Genomic DNA, 11,319 nt, shown 5'->3' with positions numbered 1-11,319 from the left:
CCTTTAGTACCAGGTGGAGCGACGACCCGGTACTAAAGGGGGTGCGCTGCCAGGCGAGGGGCGCAAAGTTTAGTCCCAACTCGCCGGGCAAAGGGCAGCCGCACTGGTTTATAAACCCAGCTGCGGCTGCTCCTTCGAACTCCTCTATATAGCAGGCTTCTGGGCCTAACTATGGCGCGCTGTCCTGTGAGCCTGCTGGCCCTTCTGGGCCTGAATTTGCACACCCGAGGTCTGGCAGGCCCACTGGGCAGTGCCCCAACAAATTTTTATATAGTTTTTTTATTTTCTGCATTATTTATTTTCTTCTATTTATTTTTGAGTAATTTTTTATATAGTTTTTTTCTTTTCTGCTTTATTTATCTTCTTCTGTTTATTTCTGAGGAGTTTTTTATATAGTTTTTTTCTTTTCTACTTTATTTATTTTCTTTATTTATTTCTAAGTAGTTTTTATATAGTTTTTCTTTTCTTCTATTTATTTCTGAGTAGTTTTTTTATATAGTTTTTTTCTTTTCTGCTTTATTTATTTTCTTCTATTTATTTCTGAGTAATTTTTTTAAATAGTTTTTTTCTTTTCTGCTTTATTTATTTTCTTCTATTTATTCTGAGTAAATTTTTTATATAGTTTTTTTCTTTTCTGCAGTTGTAATAAGTTACTAAAATTTTGAATTGCCGGTGTAACAGATGAGTTTTCGTCCGAAACCCTGATACTTTGAAAGAGATTGTGCAGTTTGTACACGAAGTGCATCCTGTTTTTGCCGTGACCCTCTCTACTTTTTTGCACATGCTATGCGGGCGAAATGATGATACCATGCCAAGTTTCAACCTTTTCTGAGTTCATTTGTTGTGCTTTTCAATTTCAGGGCCATTTAGCTCAAAACAAATCAGTAAATGCATTAAAAACAGCAAATTATGTCAGAAAGGGTTGAAAATTAATGACGTGGCTTTGAATGGTGCCTGCTGAATGCAAAAAAGTCCGGAGTTTGAGAGGAAAGAGTGAGGGTGTAAACATGTAAAAATATACATAAAAAATACATTGATCATCATTGATCTTTTTGTGTACAATCTGAATTGTCAATATGAGTCCTCAACGGTTTAGAAACCGGTGAAGACTCATATTGCGGCCACAAATTCTACACATAGAGTTCAATGAAGACCAAGCGCTTGTGATAGTTTGAGAAGTAACATATTTAAGATGGTAAAAACCCTGTTAGCCGAGCGAGGTGAGACTAAAAAACAGCTGCAACTCCAAACCTCTAGTACAGGTTTGTGGTACAAACCGGTACTAAAGGCGCTGGTGGGACCCCAGCCGGAGCACGGTGTGCCACATCCTCTTTAGTACCGGTTCATGCAACGAACCGATACTAAAGGTTCGCAACGAATTGGTAATAATTAGCTCTGGCCGCCTAGCCGTTTCGAACCGGCACTAATGGACACATTAGTCCGGTTTTGTTACAAACCGGTACTAATGTGCTTCACATTATGCCGTTTTTCTACTAGTGTGTTTTTTCCTGCATGACCTCATTCCTTGCACTCTTGAGTCTTTTGAGAAGGAGAATTTTTTTTTGTTGATGAGTCGGCCCAAATAGATTTTAGATGATTGCCAAAAAGTTGTTATTGAAGGATTGGAGTCAAGCTTAGGATCAGTTTATCCTATGGGTCTGTACTACAAGGTTGAGGTATGTCTCTCCTCATTTATTTTGCTATCGAACCTTGTTGGTTGCATTCTTGGGTGCTTTGACAAGGAGCAATTACACAATGCGATTGTGGTCACTACTTTTGATTATATTTTGCAAGCAGTTCTGTGAAGCCATTGTGGCATGTACTTAGAACTTCTGTTGATGTGAAGTGGTCAACCGACAGCGCAGAAATCAGGTTTATAGATGAGGGCTTTATGTCGGGGTGGACGAGCTTCCGTTAGGCCATTGATTTCCCAATGAAGGAGCTTTGAGGCAAGCACTGCAATGATGTATATTTGTATATGGCATAATCTGTAGGAACCGTCTCCTTGTTTCCTTTTGTTCTTGGTTTTTCTCCAGTTGATTACTGCCCTATGAGATCTGCACAGACAAAATTCATGTTGATTTGTTTAGTTGTGGCATGTATCGTAGCTACACCAGTCTGATAATTTAGTCCTCAAATAAGGTAGTTTCCGTCTCCCCTTTACATGTGATGGATATATGTGGTTGTTGCTTGCCGTTGCTGAAGCAAGGACTCCTAAGTGTATTTTTGTGTTCTCCCAGATTATGTTAATCAGGCCGTATGTGTTCTGTTGGTCTATTTTCATTTGTCTACCTCTATAGAATTTCAAAGATGTAATTTTCTATCATGTAGTTGCCTATTTCTTCATATACTAACCCTCTCCTAAATGATAGATGAGGCAGGTGACTTATCTCACATATTTCTTTTCTGTAAATTACAACAAGTCTATTTTAGTCAACTTAAGGGTATGTTGAATATGACTGTTAATGAAGATATTCATTCTTGTTATTGAATGTGCACAATCTGATTCATTTTAAAGTAGTTCCTTATCTTTATGACTAGACTAGGCTTCTACTTTAGCGAGTGTTTCACTTCAACACAGATTGATGCAAGAAAGAAATAATTCTTTTGCAATAAAGCAAGCATTGAGTGCCCAAAGCAGAAGAGGTTGAATTTTTTGCCGACGTAAATTTAAAGTAACCTTCTCCATGCAAATTTTTTTCAACCATTTGTATCTAAATATCAGTACCCATTTTGAACTACATGCTCAGGCCGACCTTTTTATTTGATGTTATTGGTGTGGTATGTGTATAATTGTTAACTTGGTTGCGGTTTTAGTAATAGGTCGTCACACATTACAGAAAACTATTTTCCATTCTCTGTCTCTATGCTCATTTTGTGCCCGGGTGCAGCTATGAAGGAACACTACAGGTAGAGAAGAAAGAAAGGAAGAATGATGGTACGAACCACTGAGATACCGAGTCCGGCCAGCCAGATGAGTATCAGGAGAGTGTTTCTTCGTTGGACAAAAATTGTCCTTTAGAGTATATTAGTATTTTAATCATTAATGAGTAGACTAACGCTTACATTTTTTTCGACTGCACCCATATAGTTTGTCTTTGCTGAATATACTATATTTACTTCATTTCTCTATTGACTTAGCAATGGAAATATAAATGATTTATATACTGTATAATTTGCAACCATATAGTGATCAATTAACATTGTTTCTCTATATAATTTTGTCTTTGCTGAATATACTATATTTGTTTGGTCTGCACCCATATAATGATCAATTAACTCCCGAAAACGTCCTTTCCAGACATAATTTATTTTCATGATTTGTCTTTGCTTAGGATTCTCATTTAATTGGTGAGCACTCAGATTTGGAATATCAGCTCTTTAGTACTGGTTTATCATTTTAAGAAAATAGGAGCAATGTGATTTTGTTCTCTAGAGACTTGAATTGAATAGTAGGTCCATTTAGTACTGTCCTACTACCTTTTGTAGCTAACAAATACATCAGTTCGACTAGGCATTATCATGTATTGTATCGTAGTATCTTTTTTTGCATAGAGTAAATACCTACTTCTGCTGTAGGTTACTTTTCTTTATAAAATTTGGTTCAGGATGCCGTTTTACCTGTTGCAATACCTTCAGCATAGAAGCAGTAGTGGTCTGCTCCTCCAAAGATCTATAGCTTGTGGATGCTGCGGATGTGGCACAGGGAGCAGATGAAATGGGAATAAGAGGACCCCCGGCGCGCGCACAAATTGTTTCTACCTGACGGCTGATAGTGAGGGTGAGCACCGAGTTGCAAAGTCGTCGCCCTTCCCTGCAAATTACAGTTCCTTCAAATTAACCAAATCACCATCTTATTTTTTTTCCTAATTTTCTCATATTTCTTAGATGCCTCTGACCTGTCTTGAGAAGGTTCGAGCCGAAGTATAACTTGTACAACGCATCACCAATTCGTCCGACAACACTGTTGTTGTAGAGGTAGCAGCGACCACATCTCTCCACAGAAGCATCGCTAGCTGCAGCCGTCGATGTACCTGATGTTGTGTATGCCTCTTCATCCCTTTAGTCTGCTTGGTTATTCGGTAGTCGGATACAATATAATATCCTTTATTAATCCTTTTGGTTAATTACAATATCCTACACTCACCTGACAGAATTTCATGATTGTTTTGTTATGAGATAGGTTCTGCCGGAGCGAAGGGCCAGCGCATTTTGAAGGGTTTGAGACTGAATTGTTCATATAGTCTTGCAACTATTTTTGTAGCCAAATGATTATTTTTTTAGATGCATTAGTTAAGAGCACTGATTTTTTTGAAGAGCTTTATCATGACATAGATCTTGGTTTCGCTTTACTGCCATGCAGAGGTTGGATGGAGCATCGAGGATTTCAGGCTTGGGGGTGGCCACAGGTTGCCGGATAGCAGGATGAGTTGGATGTGTTCTTCAAAGACAAGGTAATGTCATGGCTGACGTGTACCTTGTACATACTTCTAAGTTTGGTCATTTGTTTATCCTCATAGTTGGTTTCTCTTAATACTTTTTCTTAGAGACATGATCAAAGATAGAAAAGTTTCATTTCTGAGGCAAAAGTGGCAGTATAGTATGCATGCCTTGTTGATCCGTTCATGCAATTGGAAGAAGTATCTGATTCATCTGACCTAATTCAAGTTAACTTGAGTACAACGGTAGATAAACATTCACTTACAAATCCTACTCCAAATGGACATCAAGAGTAGTACACGGACAGTGTAAAACGCGTTTGTGTTAGCTGAGTGAAAATTAGAGATCAGCCTGGTGGTACTTTATTATTTTACACTAGTAGAAAAAGGGCCATTTGTCCCGTTTCATAAGGCCCATCTGTCCCGGATGGGTAACCGAGACTAAAGGGTCGTTACTAATGCCCTAGGCCTTTAGTCCCGGTTCTTATACCAACCGGGACAGATGGGCCTCCACGTGGCCGCTCTGGGGAGCCCAGGCAGGAGGGCCTTTGGTCCCGGTTGGTAGCACTAACCGTGACCAATAAGCTTCCACGCGTCAGCATTTCGGGGGCTGTTTTTTTGGAAAGGAGGTGGTTTAGGGGTTTTGGGGGTTAATTTAGGTTGTTATAGGTAGCTAATAGAGAGATGTGTCCTATCTTATCTCCGTGCTACTGCAACTGCTATGCCTAAACATGACTTAGATTGAAGTGAGGCAACATGTGGTGCATGTCGAAATTAGTACAATCTCAAGTTTGGATTGTACTAATTTGGACATGCACCACATGCATGTTGCCTTCACTTCAATCCAATCCATGTTCATTTCACCCATAGATATATAATAACTCTTCATGCTCGCATCATGCATCATCATAGTAACAAGTCCTACTAATCATCATCATACAACTTCTACTCGTTATTAATAACAAGTCATACGATCATCATCCTGATAGTCATCGAACCAACCCTACTTAATTGTTCTTCGCACATGATCATCAGTATTATGCAGGACCTAAATACCCTATTTAAGGTAAAATAGCATAAAACAATATAGACCCTGACTCTCCATTATGGAGAATGGAGATCATCGATCCTGTCTCCAATTCTTGCGTGGTGCTTCCTTTTGCTTCCAAGAACCTCCTTACGATTGTCCACATTTTTTCCATTATCTGATTAGCATGTCTCCACTTCTTTTAGAAATCCGGTATGGACAGTTGAGATTCATAGTATGACCTGGATATATGTTCAAAACACTAAGGCTGCCATTTTGATACATCAAATGAGGAACACAATCCTCTGCGATTCTCTGTTGAAAAACATAGTAATAACTTAATAGTTAGCAATGATGTACTAGTTTTAGAAGTATGCAAAAGATGCACGGATGTCCTAATAGTAGAAAATCTTACCAGGGCATCTCCATGGTAGTTACCGTAGTTCAACATGTGCACTAGTGGCACATATTGACCATAATGTTGAGGAGTTTGATTGTAGATATTGTAATTCTCAAGATCAGTACAAAATCCGACCAGATGATTTTTCTCCTGATAAGTTAACTCGGAGCCATTGGTGTAGTGGGTTTGTCTACCATGTTCCGCACATTGTTTGAGCAATCAAAATAAGCTGTCAACTATTTTGAAATAAACAATATAAATTAGTTAATAATTAACTATGTTTGAGAAACTCACATAGCGGTAGAACTGGAGGCGTATCAACAAGGACCCAAATGTTCATATTGCCTTGGTCGATGTCAGGATCACGAAGATCCATGGTGACAAGCATACCCTCGTCAAAACCATACATCTTGCAAAATGCTTCCCAATTTTTTCAACCAAAATGGGTTACACTCTCAGCATTATATAGATTTACTTCAAAATCCACATCGTGATGGGTCCTTAGGTGAATTTTCTTCGTTTCAAAATTTTCATGGTCTTCAAAATCCATCCTCTCCAAGACATAGCGTCTTGCATGGCATGGAATAAGCTATACTCAAATTGTAAAAGATGAAAATTACATGTTGAAATAGTTGAAGTCATGCTTAATTACGAAAAAACACTTGTCACCGTTGCGTACCGTTTCAACATCGAAGGTCTCCTCGAGCTTAATGCTGAAGCGCCGATCATCGTCCAGGTGAGGCCTGTCGCACAAACCTCGATCGTCGTGGCACCAGCCGCACTCCTCCGGGAGACTTTCGTCGTCCGATGACGACATTTCCTACGTTCATAATTCAAAGATTAAACTTGTACAATTAAATATATGTACTACAAAAACTAAATTAGATCATTATTATTCATCACGGGTTGACTATCCGTTTGTCGAGTCTTTTCTTGAAAATTCTCAGCTCACGTGGTGTATACATTCGACCATTGGTGATGGTCGCTCCTCCATTTGTCCCCGAGTGCATTACACCAAAATGCCTAGCACACGGGAACGAAGGAGAAGCGACCCCCACGACAATAGTCGGGATTCTTCGTCTTCTCATATATATATATATATATATATACGCAACCATGTAGCGACGGACGTGCTCGTCCTCCTTGCTGACACGGTGAAGTACCACCTCCGCAGTGTCCGAAAGCCTAGGCACCATCACTGGCCCACGCGACCGCCACCAAACAAGGATAGGTGAGGGAGTCCTGGATTAGGGGGTGTTCGGGTAGCCGGACTATACCTTCAGCCGGACTCCAGGACTATGAAGATACAAGATTGAAGACTTCGTCCTGTGTCCGGATGGGACTTTCCTTGGCGTGGAAGGCAAGTTTGGCGATGCGGATATTCAAGATCTCCTACCATTGTAATCGACTCTATGTAACCCTAACCCTATCCCGTGTCTATATAAACCGGAGGGTTGTAGTCCGTAGGCAATCAACTCCATATACAACAATCATACCATAGGCTAGCTTCTAGGGTTTTGCCTCCTTGATCTCGTGGTAGATCTACTCTTGTACTACCTATATCATCAATATTAATCAAGCAGGACGTAGGGTTTTACCTCCATCAAGAGGGCCCGAACCTGGGTAAAACATCGTGTTCCCTGCCTCCTGTTACCATCCGGCCTAGACACACAGTTCGGGACCCACTACCCGAGATCCGTCGGTTTTGACACCGACATTGGTGCTTTCATTGAGAGTTCCTCTGTGCCGTCACAATCAGGAAGGATGCCTCCTCCCATCTTTAAAGACGACGCCGTTGCTAAGGGAGCCTTGGCTGTCGGCCAAACCCTCCGGCTAGGTGGTTTCCTCATGACCGCTTGTTCGGCTGTTGCGCCGACGGTGACCTCTCGGGTCATCAAAAGCAACCTACACATCAGCTCGGAGCTCATCGAGCAGCTAGATCCAATGGAGCTCTCTTCCGTAAACAAGCTCTTGGATCGCATCGCCGCCCTGGGGGTCGCTATGGATTACGACCAGGTTGGGCTTAAACCCGATCTAAGAGAAATTAACTCTCCCCAAGTCACCCACCACGTTGCCGTGGTAGAGACGCAGTGTGGCGACCCTTCATCTATTTTAACGACTAGCTATGTCCGAATTCCCGACCCCTCCAAGCCGGATACCCGCGGAGGGGGAGATGTAACTCAAGACCTGAGCTTAGGATCAGGCAACGGGCCAGATTTACTGGACAACATCCAAGAATCCGAACATCAGAGTTCGGAAACTCTTCGGCCTCCGAATCTTGGATTGGGTGAGGTTTCAGATTCAACGACACCCGCCCACCCGATCATAAGAGATCTCTCCCAAATCAGGCAGAGGCCTGAGGAAACAGTACATCATTACTGGGCCAGATTCCTCCTGGTTATGAACAGGATAAAGGATTGCCGTGAGGAAGATGCAATCTCAATTTTCTAAAGTAATTGCACGGACAAGGGAATCCTTAACGCCGTAAGTCGTCGTGATATCACACGCTTCGCTGACTTGGCGTCCATAGTACAAAAATACTGTGCGATGGAAAGCGCCTGGAAAACCAAAATAAATTTTTGGGATAATCCGGCCTTGAATAGTAATCCCGTCCGAACTAAGAGGGTGCATTATCACAGGACACTCGGGATAAACACCAAAAACCAAAACCCTCTACAGGGCATGGAACCGTACTGGAAAGATGGCTTGATGGACCCTGTAGAATTCACAGTACAGAGGACGCCACACCAACTCACAGCCTTAGAGCATGTTGGATACTCCGGCGGGTGGCCAAAATCGGCGAGGACCTCTTAATTCGGAGGCCGCAGAAAGCCATCCCAAGGACACCAGTACCATTCTCACAGTCTTCGAGACTTTCGCATCAAACAATGTGCGAAAAAGAACACTCCGCAGCCTCGCCGAAGTCTATCAAGTTGCAACAATAAATCCATGGAGCGACACTGCCATTACCTTCAACGCAAGTGATGAACCTAGATTCCGAACAGCCCGAGCACCAGCCGCATTGGTCCTCAGTCCCATAGAGGACGGCTTTCGCCTCACCAAGGTGCTCATGGATGGAGGCAGCGGACTGAACCTCATTTATGAGGAAACCCTTCAAAAAATGGAAATAGACTGGAACCGCGTCGAGCGAAGCAGCACAACCTTTAGAGGAATAATCCCCAGTCGGGAAGCGCGCTGCACAGGAAAAATCACACTAGATGTGGTGTTCGGCACGCCGGATAATTACAGGTCCGAAGAAGTCACGTTTCAGGTGGCCCCGTTTAAGAGTGGATATCACGCTTTACTAGGGCGGGAAGCATTCACAATCTTCCAAGCAATACCCCATTACGGGTACATGAAGCTTAAGATGCCCGGGCCCAATGGAATTATCACTCTAGCTAGTGATCCGGACATAGCACTCCGCGCCGAAAACAAGACGGCCGCATTAGCCCTTGAGGCGCTATTCGAAGCCTTAGCGGCCGAGGAAGTAACTGCGCTGTGCTCCACGGTTAACAGGGATGATGTGATACTCGATAAGAGATCCAAATCCACGTCCTTCAAGCCAACTGACGAAATAGTCAAATTCCAGGTCCATCCAACGGACCCCAATAAAACAGCTTCCATTGGGGCACGACTGACCCCTGATGCAGATGCCGCACTGCGAGAGTTCCTACGAGAGAACTGGGACATCTTCGCCTGGCACCCTTCAGACATGCCAGGGATCCCACGCAGGCTGGCCGAACACAGCTTAAATATCCTAAAAGGATTTAAACCTGTGAAACAAGCCCTTTGGCGTTTTTCCGAACCCAAGAGACAGGCTATGGGAGAGGAGCTAGCCAAGCTATTAGAGGCCGGATTCATCAGAGACATAAAACATCCGGACTGGCTAGCAAACCTGGTGATGGTACCAAAGAAGGACAAATCCTGGCGCCTATGTGTCGATTTTAAAGACCTTAACAAGGCTTGCCCAAAGGATCCCTTCCCCCTCCCCCGTATCGATCAAATTATCGATGCCACCGCAGGACACGATTTGTTGTGTTTCCTCGACGCATACTCCGGTTACCATCAAATCAAGATGGCAGAATCAGACCAAGCTGCAACAGCATTCATCACACCATACAACCCATTCTGCTTCAACACAATGCCCTTCGGGCTGAAAAACGCCGGCGCAACATATCAGCGCAAGATCCAGACATGTCTGGCAAACCAGATTGGCAAAACAATGGAGGCGTATGTGCATGATGTGGTCGTCAAATCAAGACATGTCGAATCCCTAGTAAATGACTTGAGGCTTACATTCAATAACCTCCGAAAATATGACATCAAGCTCAACCCAGAAAAATGCGTCTTCGGCGTTCCAGCCGGAAAGCTCTTAGGCTTCATTGTATCCGGTAGGGGAATTGAAGCAAACCCAGCCAAGATCCGAGCTTTGTCACAATTGGATGTCCCAAAGGACCTTAAACAAATACAAAAATTAACCGGATGCTTGGCGGCTTAAAGCCGCTTCATCTCCCGCTTGGGAGAAAATGCACTACCCCTTTATGGCCTCCTTCGGCGCACCGAAAACTTCGAGTGGACGGATGCCGCCACGGCCGGACTTGATGAAATAAAAGCCATATTGGCAACAAACCCAGTCCTAGCCGCGCCAATCACCGGCGAACCAATGTTATTGTACATTGCAGCAACACACCAAGTTGTCAGCGCAGTGCTCGTTGTCGAGCGGGAAACGGACGGACACAAATTCCCCCTTCAAAGGCCGGTCTACAACGTGTCCACTGTCCTCACTCCATGCAAATCACGGTACCCGCATTATCAAAAGATTGCATACACGGTATGCATGGCGTCCCAGAAGCTACAACACTACTTTCAAGAGTGTTCCATAACAGTAGCCTCGGAAGTGCCACTAAACGATATTATCAACAACCGCGATGCAACGGGCCGGATTGCAAAATGGGCCATTGAGCTTCTCCCATTCGATATAACCTATAAGCCACGGTGAGCTAGTAAATCGCAAGTTTTGGCCGACTTCATCGCAGAATGGACGGAGGCCGAGCTCCCTAAATAGTACGGCACATATTCGAACTGGATTATGCATTTCGACGGCTCCAAAATGTTGGCCGAACAGGAGACACAGTCCAATATGTGCTCCAGATCATGTACACGGATTCCAACAATGCAGCCGAATATGAGGCCCTCCTACATGGCCTCCGGATAGCAGTATCCATGGGTATCCAACGCCTAGAGGTACGCGGGGATTCAAACCTTGCGATATCCCAAATAAATGGAGACTTCGACGCCAAGGACCCAAAAATGGCAGCTTACCGCGACGCCGTCCTAAAAATGTCAGCTGGGTTCGAAGGGCTGGAGTTCCACTATATAGCCCGAGAAAACAATCAAGCGGCGGACGTCCTAGCACGCATCGGAGCAAAACCCGATGCAGTCCCCCCCCCCCC

Source organism: Triticum dicoccoides, chromosome 3A (genome assembly GCF_002162155.2).
Source record: "Triticum dicoccoides isolate Atlit2015 ecotype Zavitan chromosome 3A, WEW_v2.0, whole genome shotgun sequence".
NCBI classification, from domain to species: Eukaryota; Viridiplantae; Streptophyta; class Magnoliopsida; order Poales; family Poaceae; genus Triticum; species Triticum dicoccoides.
Note: the sequence above shows the minus strand (reverse complement) of the source record.